Raw genomic sequence first — 14,789 nt, forward strand, 5'->3', positions numbered from 1 at the left:
CTAGACTCAGATGTCAAAAATATTTCTAGTTTTCAGGTTACTGGTTTAGTGGGAAAAGTAGGAGTGGGGAGATCAGTCCTCTGATTTTGGCTCCTGTGTAACCTCTTATCTAATCTTAGGCAAGGCATTCAGCCTTTGAAGAAGCTTCCTCTTTTGGGTGTTAGTAGTCATGCTGCCTCTTTCACAGAGTTGGTCCAAGAATCAAGTGTAAAACACGCAAACACCATACAAAGATTGTCTATGCAATAAACCAGGGGCAGTGGGTAACAACCAGCTTTAGGAATGTGCCCACTCTCAGGAGTGAAGGAAAGACAAAAGAAGAAATAGAGGACAAAAGGGGCCTGAAAGGGGATCAAAGCAATCCCTCTAATAAGAAGTCCAGGAGGAATGATTTTAGAGAACAGGCAGTGTAAACTAATCCCAATTATATCACTGTAGCTGAACAGTATTGTTTACACCAAAGACATATTTTACCCTGGTTTTTGATGAAAAGGAGATTGGGTAGTTTCATTGCAAAATTAGGTTTGCTTTTAAGAACAATAAATTTATGAAATAGGCTACAAACATGTCTTGGGAAGCCAGACACTGTAATGGTGGCTGATTAAATACACTCAGTGACTTACCATTTGAGACAATCTCCCTCTGTAGGAAAAGAAATAATGTTGCAGGAAAGACATTGAGGAGGCAGAAGGGATTGACGGGACCAGAATGATAAATGAGAGAGGAGGTTATATTACTTTGGAGAGCTAGACAACCCAAGATTACAATAGTTGCAGAAAAAACATCGAAGAGCAGAGATATGATTGAAGCTTTTAAGATGTTAAAAAGGATAGTAAAGGTCAATATAGATAAGCTTTGCCAACAACAATGACAAACACTGAAATTTAAGGACACATTCTAAAAATAAGCAGTGGAGAGAAAATGACTGTTTTTGTTCGGGAAGCCCCACATACTCTGCCCACTCCTAAATTATCTTTATTTTGTGAAACAATCATAGCATAGGAAGGCAGAGAGTCAAAAACCCTATGTATTATTGTGAAAAAAGACAAAGATTCAAACCAGAATTAAAATAGCATATAAAAGATTCCTGAGGCTGCACATTTCTTTCTCCAGAGGACCAATGATAGAAACATAAGTCCTATGTACATTTGATTAAAAGTCCTAGGGACTTGGTTCCTCCAACAAGGTTTTGGCCAAGAGTCTGGTGAGTGTTACCCTCCTGGGATTATTTTAAAATTCACTAATCATCTTGAGGGGTTCAGAGCCATGCAAGGGACTGGTGGAAATTAAAGCACAAATGCAGTGAGGGCATATTCATGACTTGAGCCTCAAACAATTTTTGTTCAAATTTTTGTACTCCAGTGTCCAGACATCCTTTTTATCACCCTGAGATGGGCAGATTTTGTCAAGTCCCACCCTATTACTGGGCACGTCACTCTTTCAAAGCTCTGCCTTCCCACCTGTGTCTCTCCTTTCCCTTGCTCTAGGGTTACTCAGCTGTCACTGTGTGCCTCGAGTTTTCCATTGTCTCTTTATTTTTCTCTCTGCAGATTAGTAGTTTAGAATTGCATTTAAAGGATGTTTGTGTTATCTGACTCAGCATATTTCTAGTTTTCCTTTTTTTTTTTTTAGCAGTCTGCCATATTGCTTGAAAACACAAGTTATTAGCCTTCTATGAATCGTCCAGTAAATAAGATAAATGATAAAATAAAATTGATCCTTTTACCCAATTATGTGGATTGATTAGCAATGACAGGTAATCCATAAATGTCATTGCCCCAAATGTATATCCCTCAAACATGAAAAAGATGTGTTCTTGCAGAGACACTTCAGAGATGTTCTTGGGGAAGAGAAGACCTCTATCTACTGTATCCTCATCTATGTGCATTGGTTTCATGCGAGTTCCTCTACACCTTGACTGGTCTCTTTCTTCTTATCTTGTAGGCTCAGTCAGTCATCTCCTGGCCACCTAATTCATGATTGATTCAGAAATCCCAAAAGATACAGCCATGAAGAGTTTCCTGCCAGCACTCCACCCATGGGCCCACTACACACCTCCAGGACACCATTGTGGGAGTATCATTAGCTCCATCCCATCTAGTCTGCTCATTGGTGCCTTCTGCCAAGGAAAACCAAATAATCCTCACATGTAGGTAAGATATAATTGTTGCCAAAGCTAACCCAGTTTCTCATACTTCCATCACCTCCACTCCTCCCAGAAAAGTCTGTGAAATTCAATTCCCAGCATATTCTATCTATTCTGTTCTATTTAAGGTGACAATATTGCCTAACCTGTCTAAGAAAATCCAAGCTTTCATATGGGGTTCTAGCATAATCATTAAGGGCCTCCTTCCACCATCAAAAGTGGACTGGTGTGGAAAATAAATTATGTGATCATTCTAATTCTAGTCCAGTTCATATGCAATGCCTAAGGAAATTAGCTAACTGTATTATTCCTCAACACTGAGTCAGTCTTGGACTGAAGCCATTCCCCTCTTAACTTGGTGTGCTCCAACATGTGTGCTGGGTTTCTCTAATTCTTTCCACCTACCCAAGACTCCTTTACTCTCATACAGAATCTCAGCTGATGCACCAAAGCAATTCCTAGATTTCTGTGTAGCTCCAATTCATGGCTTCCCATGTTTACAATCTCTGCTGGTTCAGTCCAGAAGATTAAATTTTCACTTTGATTCCAAATTTTTTGGTAGATCTGTTTAATGGTCTAACATTTTTTTATTCAATTCTGGAAGTTGACTGAATGCCAGCTAGCACCTATATTCCTGGGAGAAATGCCAATCCATCACTTGACTCCATATGAAAACTACCAACTCAATTCATTACCCATCTTTGACTTTCACATTGAACCTCCATTTGAAATAAACTAATATCATTTGCTGAACTCAATCTCCTGGAGGCATTCATTGACTAGATTATGTCAAAGTTGGTTTTGTCCAATGGATGTTTGCCTCAGACCACAAGGAACTACCAAACTTCTAAAGCCAACCTCACTAGGGGTTCCTAGATTCCCTAGTCTTACTTGGTATCGATTACTATTGTTATTTTTGGCTACCAGCCCCATAAGGTCAATGATCCACCTTGCCAAACTAAAGCTTGCCCAATCTCAATCATATTTAGTCTGATAATAAATCTGAAAACCCATTTGAAGGGGAAAAATGTTAGAAATTTAATTTAGTTACACAATTGTTTTGATTGTTTTTCTTTTCTTGGTATGCAATTAGTTAATAGTTATTGTTTCATAATAAGCAATTATTAAATTCAATGTGGTTTAAAAAACACAGTATGTGTTCAAAACTTACTATTGAATCTCTATTGTGTGGTTCTAGGTTAGGCTCAGGGTGAGATGCAGAAATAAACATGATGCGTACCCTCTCCCCAGAAGCATCCAGTTTGGTAGAATTGCTTGTTTAGTTTAACATATTTTGCATACGTAAGGCTGGTTTTGTATGCCCATGGAGCAGATGCAGATACGGAGCAGAAAAGTCCATCTGCCCAGGATTCCAGTCATAATTCAATGAGTCACTTGTAAGGCTTATGAATAATCACAGTAAAAACATAAACTTGTCAAGGAAGTTGTTTAATAGTGTGACAATAAAATTCCTTTCCCTTATGTTGATTAGTGGAGGTGGGGAATAACCAAAGAACATAAATACTCAGTGACTTCTGGCATCAAATTCAGTTAGAGGATGCAAGACAACAGTCAGCCTCTAAACAGAGTGACAACTGTTTTTGAATAAATCTATTAAATTAAGCGGAAGGCTTTGAATGCTGGAATTTTAAAGAAGATTTTCTTTTCACTTACTTCCCTATTTTAAGTGGATGAAAGAGGAGTGCATTTGTTAAGTTTCGGAGGATTTGAATTTATTTTAAAGTCTGAGATCTATTCAGTTAGCTGCAGAGGAGCATAGTAAAAAGAACATGGGTCAGAGTCAGGAAATCTAAACTTGATTTCCAGCTCTGTGACGCAAATTCTACAACCTGTCCCAGACAACTGGAGGGACATAATCCCTCTTGCCCTTGGTATGCATACCTCTTCTTTGAGCAATAGATTCCCTTACTTTTCCCTCTTTATTGATGGTATTCCTCTTTCCTTTCAAAAGTTGTCCTTACTAATCTTTCCTGTTGGGGAAAACCAAGCCAAACCAACACAACACAACCCAAACCAACCCAAACCAAACACTTCCCTCCACCTGGTCAATCCCTAGTCACTCAGCAAGGGCCAACTCACAGGTTGCATGTATGCCTTAGGAATGTTTTCCAAAGATTTCATTAAAACTAGTACTGGGTACTGACTTATTTACATTGGTTTGCTAATTAACAGACTTACGTGAGTTCCTAAAAGGGATTTTTATACAAAGGAAAGATATTACTCTGAATTCACTTTTACATAAATTTGGAGAGAAGCACCACACCTCCTGAAACACGATGTAGACCAGCAAATCTCTTGCATTTTTTCTGCATAAAATTGCCCCCATTTTTTTGTGTGTGTCCTGAGTATGCAATGCTACCCAATTGTTTATTAAAAGTAATTCTTAAAATCCTATATCTTCTCTGAGTCTTCTTACTTGATTAGAATTTTACATCCTTTTCATGTTTGTGAAATACTTCCTATAAATAAGGACTTTGAGTCTTTTAGATTTCTCCCTTTCAGCTTCACTATCCTAAAATTGACTTTCTTTCAATCTAGCTACTTACAAAGAGAAGAGAACAAAAATGAGTGGGAAGAGATGGAACAACTTTGGAAACAAAATTGCAGAATGAAAGCAGAATAAAGTAGCTTTAGAAGAAAGTTAATATGTATGACAGTTGATAAGCATCAGAATTTTCTTGGAAAATATGAAAGGAAAATCTTTGGTTAATTAACAAAAATCATGAAGTTGGCAGATTTCATTTTCTCCATAGTACTAGTCTCTGAAAAAATGATAATTATTTTTCAAATGACTTTAATATTTTTGTCTTAATAACTTTTGTTGATAATCATTAATAAAATTTGATATACAGAGTAACTTATGGAAATATTATATATATGTTTAGCTGATTGAACTCCCTTAAATTAATACCTCTGTGGGTTCTGTTGTAGGACTATATGATTATCAATCTAAAAACTCTCTAAGGTCACAAGGAAGCTATTTTCCAACTTGAATCCATCTCTCTCACACCATATTTTAATAGGAAGTACTTAATCGCCATTTATCTATATAATTCCCCACGTGGCAACACAAATTATACAATTTTACCATCCCAGATATAATTGCTAAGATAAGGTAAGCAATGATTAAATTGCAGTGAAATGAAGTAGTATCTCTGTTAATAAGGATGATTTTTTAAATACTATACTTGCCAAAATTCTGTTCTGAGAGTTGAGGTCACATTGAATCAGTAAAATATATAAAATATTATTAAATAGTAAATATTATTAAATAATATTAAATATTTTAAAAATCAGAGTGTGGTTCTAAGATATAATTAACATTAACAAAAATATTCTCAAAGTATTTGTTAAAACATAAAACTTTGTCTAAATAAAGAGACACAAAGAAAGGCTAGGACTATACCAGATAAAGCACACCTATCTTGTCTACCCAAGCCCAGAGAGATCACTGGTATGAAGAGGGTGAACCAATCTACATGGATGGGGGTGAGAGACGTTCCAGAAATCAGAAGAAATCTGCCGGGATCAGATGCAAGGTCATCCTTAAAGTATGCCTTTAGGATCTGCTGGACTGACAAAAGGCACGGTCTTGGGGAGAAACTGCCGGCACCTTTCAGTAATTTTTAAAATCAGCCTTGTCTTTGGAATTAGGTGAAGCTCTGATGCCACTGTCGCATCTTGTGGCCGATGCTGTTATTGGTCACCGGGTCTTCATCTCTCCTCTTGCTTTCCTGGAAGTTAGGATGCAGGTGACTGGGTGCATGCCAATGGACTTGGTGGAAATATTATGGCTGCCTAGAAGCCCAGTCCTTCAAAACCCTCCATGTGGTCTTTCAGTGCTTTCATTCCAAGTGTGGTGAGCTTCAGGGCACATTTTCAGATGGCACAGCCACCAGGTAGAGCCACTGGTTCACTCACATTAGATTTGCAGGAGTTAAAAAAAAAAAATAATAACCTTTAATTTGCTATGCCGGTGAGATTTTAGCATGTATCTGTTATTGCAACTTTGCTTACTGTATTTGGACTAAAACATAAATTGATACCATACAGGGATTGCTAGTATATTCAAAACCTAAAGCAAGTGATATCCTTTTAGGGATTGAGCAATGGGGGATGAGGAAACTGGTATCAGAGACCAGGAAATGATAAATATTTCATGGTAAGATTGTCTTTGGCAATAACATGGGTGGCAGATCATGTGAGAAATAAATATTCATGACCATCAAGGTTTAGGGGTTTCTTGTTGCCACCACACAGATTAGCCTCATTTAACTAACATCCAGCTACTTAGCCGTTTCTCTATTTTCCCCACTTGTTTTTCAAGATTGACACACCTTTTGGTAGAAAATGGAGGGTTTCATTACGCAAGTAAAGTAGTAAACATTCCAGATGGAAGTACCCAAATTATTGACATGCATTCGTGGGTTCACTGATACTTTTTAACTACTTGCTATCTTCAGGTCTCTGCTACCTGCCGTGACAGATAAGAAACTTGCCCTTGAGAAGGACAACCTGAGAACTGTAATATAGTTATGAATTAACTGTCACAGACTGTACCATGTGTCACAAATAGTGCAGCGCCATGCTGTGGTGTGGAAGGCAGGGGAGAGAGGGGTTATTTCTAGGTGAGGATTCAGGAGACTCTTTACTGGGGAAGGAGCAGTTTAGGTGGACCTCCATGGAACTTCAGAGAGTTGAAGGATAGTCAGGGGCATGCTGGAAGGAGAGCATCTGAGGTAAGAGCCCCAATATCACCCCACAAGTATCCAAACCCCACAAGTGATTGATAAATCATGAAAGGGGGATACAAGACAAAAGGGGATAAAACCACTAGTCACTCAGTCAATAGGGTTTTCTCAGTTTTCTCAATTCAAATTAGAGGGAGTTCTGGTTATATGGTTAATCAGACAACTGAGTGCTAATTATGTACAGCCTCTTTTTTTTCTCTCTCTCCCTCTGATAGGGTTGTAAACTCAGGGACTGAGGCCACATTTTTTTCTCCTACAGTTTCATAGCCTACTGGGGACTTGACAGGTATTTGCTTTTGTCAGGTTGACAAGGATTTTCACAAGTGGTTCTGGAGCTGATTTTTAGTCTTGGCAAGTAAAAGTAAATCTGTTCTTATGCTCTAGTCACTAAGATTTACTCCTAGTGACTGGGAAACAAGATCTTGACCTCAGCTGAGAACAGGCCTGAATTGCTCCAGGAACAGACTGGATTAGATGGATTTATGGAGAAAGTGATCAGCCTGCCACTAGAAAAGCCAGAAGGTTCTGGCAAGAACTAAGCAAACGAGTAATGAAACAATCGCCTATTTATTGTGTCATTAATATGATTTGATGACAAACTCAAGTGAAAAAAAAACAGTAAACATATATATACATAGACATACACTTGCATATATACACACCAACAATCTACATATATATGTGTACACGTATATGTCTTTATATGTATACATATATAGCTCCCAGCAACAGTTCTGCAAACTCAATCATTGTTCTCTGACAGGTTGGTTTTGAGTCCCTTATAATAAATAAAGGGAAAAGTGCTACCACGTGGCACATAAATTTCTTGCCTGTGGGCTTCCATGGGACAAAAGAGGATTCGTGAATCTGAGTATACGAATCCTTGTCCTTCTCTCGTTCTAGCTAGAGATGCCACTTACTGGGTATTTATTATGTGTCAGGCTTTGAGCTCAGTGTGTTACACGCAGCAGCTCAGTTCATGGAATCCTCATAGCAGCGTCATGAGATAAGGAACAGTGGTCACATCTACTGATGTGGAGACTGAGGCTCAGCGAGATCAGCTGGCAGCATCAGGATGCAAACCTCGAGCTGCCTGACTCCGAAGAGCAGAACATAAGCAGCCCCAGTTCAGTGCCCCAAATTGTCATGTCCCAGAATTCTCCCTGTTACTGCACACACTCTACCTGTATGCATGGAAGAGAAAGAACTATGCTCACCGTTTTCAAGTTGTTCTTATTTGAGGGGGTGGGGTAGGTCTCACCACTAAAAAGATGTTTTGGGATTCAAGAGAGAGAATGTTATGAGATAAAAGATTTTTTCTTTTCCTTTCTTTTTTTTTTTTATTATGGAAAAGATATAAACTGAAATCTGGGAAGTATCTAGATAATTTAATCGAAAAAATTCAAAATTTTCAGGCACGTGGGTGCTGGTTTTTGTTTTTTTCTTTAGCTTGATTCATTTAAATAGTTAAAACTTATTTTGAGTGTATAAACACAATCATTGCATCATAGATTATCTCTTCCCCAAAGGGTATCTACAGTTTCTTTCAATGGACAAATCATGTATCTAATCTATTATTGTAAGATTTATAGAAAATTATGCCAAATGAATATGCCATAGAAAAATCCAGCTGGAGGAAGAGAATGCCAAGATTTTCATCAATAAGTCTAAGAAATCATTTTCCAGTTTCTGTAACTTTGAATATGTGAATTTTAGTTATTTTAATTTTAGTTGAAAATTGAAATGAAAATATATTTTCTAAGATTATAATCACTGTGTATACATATATGAGTGTGTTTGTGCACACATATATATGTATACACATACACATAGTATAGATACATACTGTTTTTGAAGCTACATTTCATTTTTAAAAGGCAGTCACAGTTATTCAAAGTATAAATGTCTAGATCACTTGAAATTTCTTAAAAAATAGAAACATGCTTGGGTAGTCTTAATTTGTGTCACTTTTTTTTTGGCAAAAGGTGTACAGACACGGCATTTCAGAACTCCTCCAGATTACTCCCTGTTTATCCATTCATCATACATACATTGGATTATAACTTTAATTTCAAATATTTGCTTAAGTTCCTAGATGTCTCTGTAATTAGGAAAAATAGTATTTCCTCATTTACCCTAAGCCATTTATATATGAAGGTTCTTTGCAATTTTGGCAAAAGATTGTATATCTATCTAAAATGGTATCACTAATTTGAGGGTAAATTTATTGTTAGGATTGTCTGTCTAAAACCAAGTCACCCTTGGGCAGACTCACAGACCAAAGAGGGAAGAAATAATGTTAGCTATTGTTGGGTAAGGTTCCTATTAGAACTGATTGGCTTTACTCCAAGCACTAAGTGGGAAAACATCTGGAAATATCTTTTCTAGCCTCTTTTTCCAGATACGTTGGCAATGATGGGGTGATGTGGTACATTCTTAAAGTTTTACTCTCAGCAAGATCTGAGAAAGTTCTATCCTGTTTAAGAATACACCTTTATGTGACTTAACTTTAACTGTGAAATAAAAAGCTATTTCAAAGGGCTCTATTTTGAGCGTTTCATAACCTAAGACCAATTCAACTTTGAAAAGTGAGGGAAAAAAAGGGGGAAAAAGACCATCAAAAACAAACGTAAGCATATATCCCGATGGAACTCTGATTTGAAAAGACACATGCACCCCAATGCTCATAGCAGCGCCATTTACAATAGCCAAGACATGGAAGCAACCTAAATGTCCATCAACTGGATAAAGAAGTTATGATATATATATACAATGGAATGCTATTCAGCCATAAAAAAGAATAAAATAATACCATTTTCAGCAACACAGATGGACATGAAGATCGTCATTCTAAGTGAAGTAAGCCAGAAACAGAAAGAAAAATACCATATGATATCACTTAGATGTAGAATCTTTAATAAAACACAAATGAAATTATTTACAAAACAGAAACAGACTCACAGACATAGAAAACAAACGTATGGTTACCATAGCGGGAAGGGATAAATTGGTTCAAGATTTGCAGATACTAACTACTATATATAAAAAAGATAAACAACAAGGTCCTACTATATAGCACAGGGAGCTATATTCAATATCTTGTAATAATCTATAATGAAAAATAATGCAAAGGAATATATGTATATATAAATGTATGACTGAAACATTATGCTGTACAAAAGAAACAGACACAACATTGTAAATTGACTATACTTCAATTAAAAAAAATGGAAAAAATGTAAGCAAAAGATGCTACTCATTTAAATGGATCCAAATGAGGTTCTGAAGAAATTTAAATCCTGAAATGATAAGAACATGTTAACTATAAATTTATGTTTAGTAAAGGAGAGAGAAGGGGGTGCCAGGTCAGACAGCATCAACAAGGCAGTCTCTTTTATTTCGTCTTGGTTAAAGTCACATGTATATTTAGAAATTTCTTTCTTAAAGAGAAAAGGAAAAACAAACCTTGTCTGAAGACATAACTAGTCTTTTTTAAAGTCTTCTTTCTGACAAACTATTTGAAGTATCAATGATATTTCAGAGAAACTGTACTTCTTTGCAACTTAATTTCAAATTCAATTAAATAGAATTTTGATCTCTTCCTTTGATGAGCTTTAGATTTTGCAAATTATGTGCAAAATATCTAGCTCTATACAACTTATGTCTTTTTCTCTCATGCCTTTTTTGCAAATCCAGCTTTTCCAAATGATCTTTCATGCTAAAACACCTGAGACTGACAGTTTTGGCTAGAGACATTCAATGCTTGTAATTAAAACTTAGAGAACGCTTCTCTACCATAAAAAAAAAACATAGTTTCTGTAAATTGGGTCATAATTATTTGCTTTCCAAAGACCTGTATTTCTGAGTTGGTCCTAGGTTATGAAACACCCAAAGCTAATTTTCAGCTTGGTGGCTCTGTTCATAAATGTGAAATACTGAACTGCTGGATATTTGACCAGTTTCTCATTCCAAAAATATATTACAAATAACCCCTATAGTGAAATATGGAACACAAATACATGAACCCACTGTAAGGAGAACTATTTTTAGAGGTATAGCCTATTGAAGAACTTTTAGTATAAAAATTTGAGAAAGCAGAGACAATGGAGTGCTATAATTATAACATTAATACTTTTTATTTTCCCTGTTTCTTTCCCTACCACATAAAATATGCTTTCATTTCTGTATCATCTATGTTTTAACAAAACAATTCTGATGCCCCTGTAAAATACAGCAAAAAATGTCTGCATGGATGTCTAAGTTTTCCACTGCAGGTTGAAAAATAAAACATGTCATTAAAAGCTCTGCAGATTGACTTGAGCAATGTTAGTGATTTTTTTTAATTACTGACTATAAATTTAAAACTGACTAACCAAGTTGGTTAACGCAATCTAAAGAGTTAATGCTCAAATCAGTCACCTATTTAATTCAACAAGTTGTTTGAGTTTGTTTCTATGTTTACTATAATCAAAAACAGTTCTCTATTAAACCCAATGAAGAAGTCATGTATCAACTTTCTTCTGTATGTGGCAGAGATACAGGAAAATATCCATGAGGATTAAGAAATTGGCAAAAGGAGAAAGTGGCCTTAAAAAACAAGAGATTGGTGTATCTGCCTCAATTTTAAAACAATCCCATTCAGCAGTTGACAAGAAGGTACTGTGTGCCAGGCATCCTGAGTGCTGGACATAAGAAGAAGGCGGGGAGGCATGTTAACGTAAATAATTCAGTGCAGTAGGTGGTATTTAAGAGTAGGTGGTATAGAAATAGACAAAGAAAAGCTAAGAAGTTATAGTATTTTCCAATGAGTCATTAAATAAAATGTGACAATTAACCTGAGTCCTGAGAGGTGGATAGGAATTTTCCAGACAAAAGAAGGAAACAAGGACGAATATTCTAGGGAAAAAAAGCATGACTAAACAGCACAGAGGTTAGAAATCACGTGGAGTATTTGGAAAATGCAAAGCAGGTTGACTGAATCTCAGTTTAAACGGGATAAATGAATGGGGAAGAGTGTAAGCAGGGTGATGGATGGCCACATTATGAGGGTTATAAATACCGTATTAGAGAGTTTGGCATTATCTTCTGGGCAATAAAGGATGACTAACGGCTTCTAACATGGGACATTATGTAGTCATACCAGCATTTATAAAGAAAATTCTGATAGGGTTGTGAAAATTAAACTGGAGGTAGGAGAGACCTAGCTGGGCCCAGAGATGGCAAAGGAGGCATTTTCAAGAGACATCCCAGGAGAGGATGACAGTCAAAGGCAGTGAGAGGTAGCTGTTAATAGACCAAAAACAGTGGGAACAAGACAAAAATGGGTAAATTTAAGACAGACTGCAATAGTAGCTTGAACTCAACTCGACATTAGATTGCAACTAGAAACAGGAGTTGGGAAAGGAAGAAGGGATTATGTAGACTCTAAAATGGATGTGTTTATTGAGGAAATTCGTAATTGTTATTTCAGTATTTTTAATAGGTTTTAGGAAATGTGAAACCTCAGCTATTTAAGAGACTTTTAAGAAATACTGAAAATTGTGATGCAAATAAAATAGATTTCTCTATTTCAGAAGACATATATCTTGACTTATTTTCTTATGTCTTCCTAGGTATCAATTTGCAAATAACTGTACTCATTAGTAATTAGTCTATTTCTACACATTTTTATATTCTGATTTCCCCTCATTTACAAACTTTCTGTCCTTTTTAAGTCCTTTTGTTTTTTTTTTTTGTTCTCCCTTAAACATGCTTTTTTCCACCCTCTGCACAAAAGTTTCTATGCCCTGGATTATTTGCTCATTTTTTCTCTCTCTTAAAATAACAACAATAACAACAACAACAGCAAACCCCTCTTCTCTCTCCCTCTTTGGTCGTTCTCACTGGCCCTGCTTACACAAGTGCATTCCATCCCACCTAGTCTGCCTGACCTCAGCCATTTCCATGGCTAACTTCCCTGCTAAGTCTCCAATGGTTGTGTCAGTCTTAAGCGTTCTTCCACTTTTTTTTTTAACTTTCAAACTTTCTAGTGTGTTTTTAGCTCACTAGACTGTGCATATTCCTTTGTACTTGTGCTGTTTTATGCATTTATTTATTCCACGAATATTCACTGAGTGCCTTGTTTATGGAAGGCAGTTCTATGTGTATTTTGAGTCACCTCCATCGACAACCACAAGATCTTTGAGAGACAAAACAGGGATAGCACACCTCTGTAGTCCCACCGTAAGCAAGGTAGTAGGCTCGATAAATACTGACTCCCTATGTGTGTGCATGTACATATATGTGTTGTGTGTAGGTATAAATGAATATATAGATTGTTAAAAATTAGACAATAGGCCCAAAATGAAGTCGCTCATGCTAAGCTTCATGTCACCCAATAGAGGCTTAACCTGATTATAGTTTCAGCTCTCCCGGAAATGGAATCTAAAACCAGTCAGTCAGGAATCTCCTGATCAGCACTAGGTTATCTGCCAGACAGATTCCTGCCATCCCCTAAAGAAAAGTAACCTCGCGATAACCCACCCGCTGCTTTGCTGAGTATTATTTTCTTGTTCCTGTTCCCTTCTGCCTACAAAAGTCTTTTATTTTGTACAGCTTCATGGGGCACCTTTCTATCTGCTAGATTTTAGGCTACCTGGTTAGATCAATTTTGCTCAAATAAACTTTTAAAATTTTTAGTATGTCTCAGTTTATCTTGAATCTATTTATGTAGCTATCACTGTATACGTATTAATTATATCACTGTAAATTTCTATAAGTAACAGGGACAGAAAGAAGTGCTAATAAAAATAAGTTATCATTAATCTTCTGTGGAATTATACAATTGTATATAAAATGTTTGTTTTCTTTCTCTGAAATCAAGCTTTTCCACATAACTAGCCTTTTGAGAATATCTGACTGCTCTCAAAGAATGAAACTTGCACTATGCTCCGTGTTTTCTCTCCTTCGTCTTTGAAAGAATTGGGCATAGAGTTATGCCAGTTGTTTTTCCTTAGAAACAGCACGTAGGCATTGAAATGTCAAAGTACATGGAAAAAGCAAATTTCATTTTGACTGTGACAAAAGAAAAAGACGAATAAATAAATAAATGCAGCTTTTTCCTACAAAGTGAGAAAAATAAAGCCATCTCTATGTGTGAGTAACAATCTGCTTTTCAATATTGTAAAATAAGAAATGGTGACATGCAAGGTAAAAAAAAAATTTTTTTTTATAGCTAAAAACACTATTGCCAGAGGAGGGAAGTAAAGTTGCATGTTGGCCTTTGAAAGGCATGTTGAGTGCTTTGGGTTGTCAACTTTGCTTGTTCTAAGCACCTGGGCACCCCCCCCATCCCACCAAAGAGGTATGTACCTTTCTACAAAAAAAAAAAAAAAAAGTTTTATACGCTAAGTGACATTAATAAAGGTACACATATTAAATTAACAATGAAGTAGGCAAAGAAAAGGTGGTTTGAGGAGACTACTCACAATCCAGGAATAGTAAACATATTTACTGGATGTAGACAATTATTAACCAGCTGATAGCCTCTATTTAGCTTTAATTAGATATTGAGCTGCAATTGTGGCCTTGTCCCCACTGACCAGGAACACTAGCCAGTGCCTCAATTTCTTCAATACATCCATAGACCAATCAGTATCTACAATTTACTCGTCTCTTACGTAGAGCTTCAGCAATTGGATATTGCTGAGTCATTCTGCAGAAGGCATCTCCAATCACCTGACTGGCATTGATTACGGTTGGGGTGGGCTAATTCCACAACAGTTGTGATACACGCATCTCCAGATGACCACGTTCTGGTCCCATTCCTGCTCTCTGCCATCTTTCCATAGTTTCGACTTTGATGAACACCTACTTTTTATTTATTTCATAAT

Source organism: Camelus ferus, chromosome 5 (genome assembly GCF_009834535.1).
Source record: "Camelus ferus isolate YT-003-E chromosome 5, BCGSAC_Cfer_1.0, whole genome shotgun sequence".
Lineage (NCBI taxonomy): Eukaryota > Metazoa > Chordata > Mammalia > Artiodactyla > Camelidae > Camelus > Camelus ferus.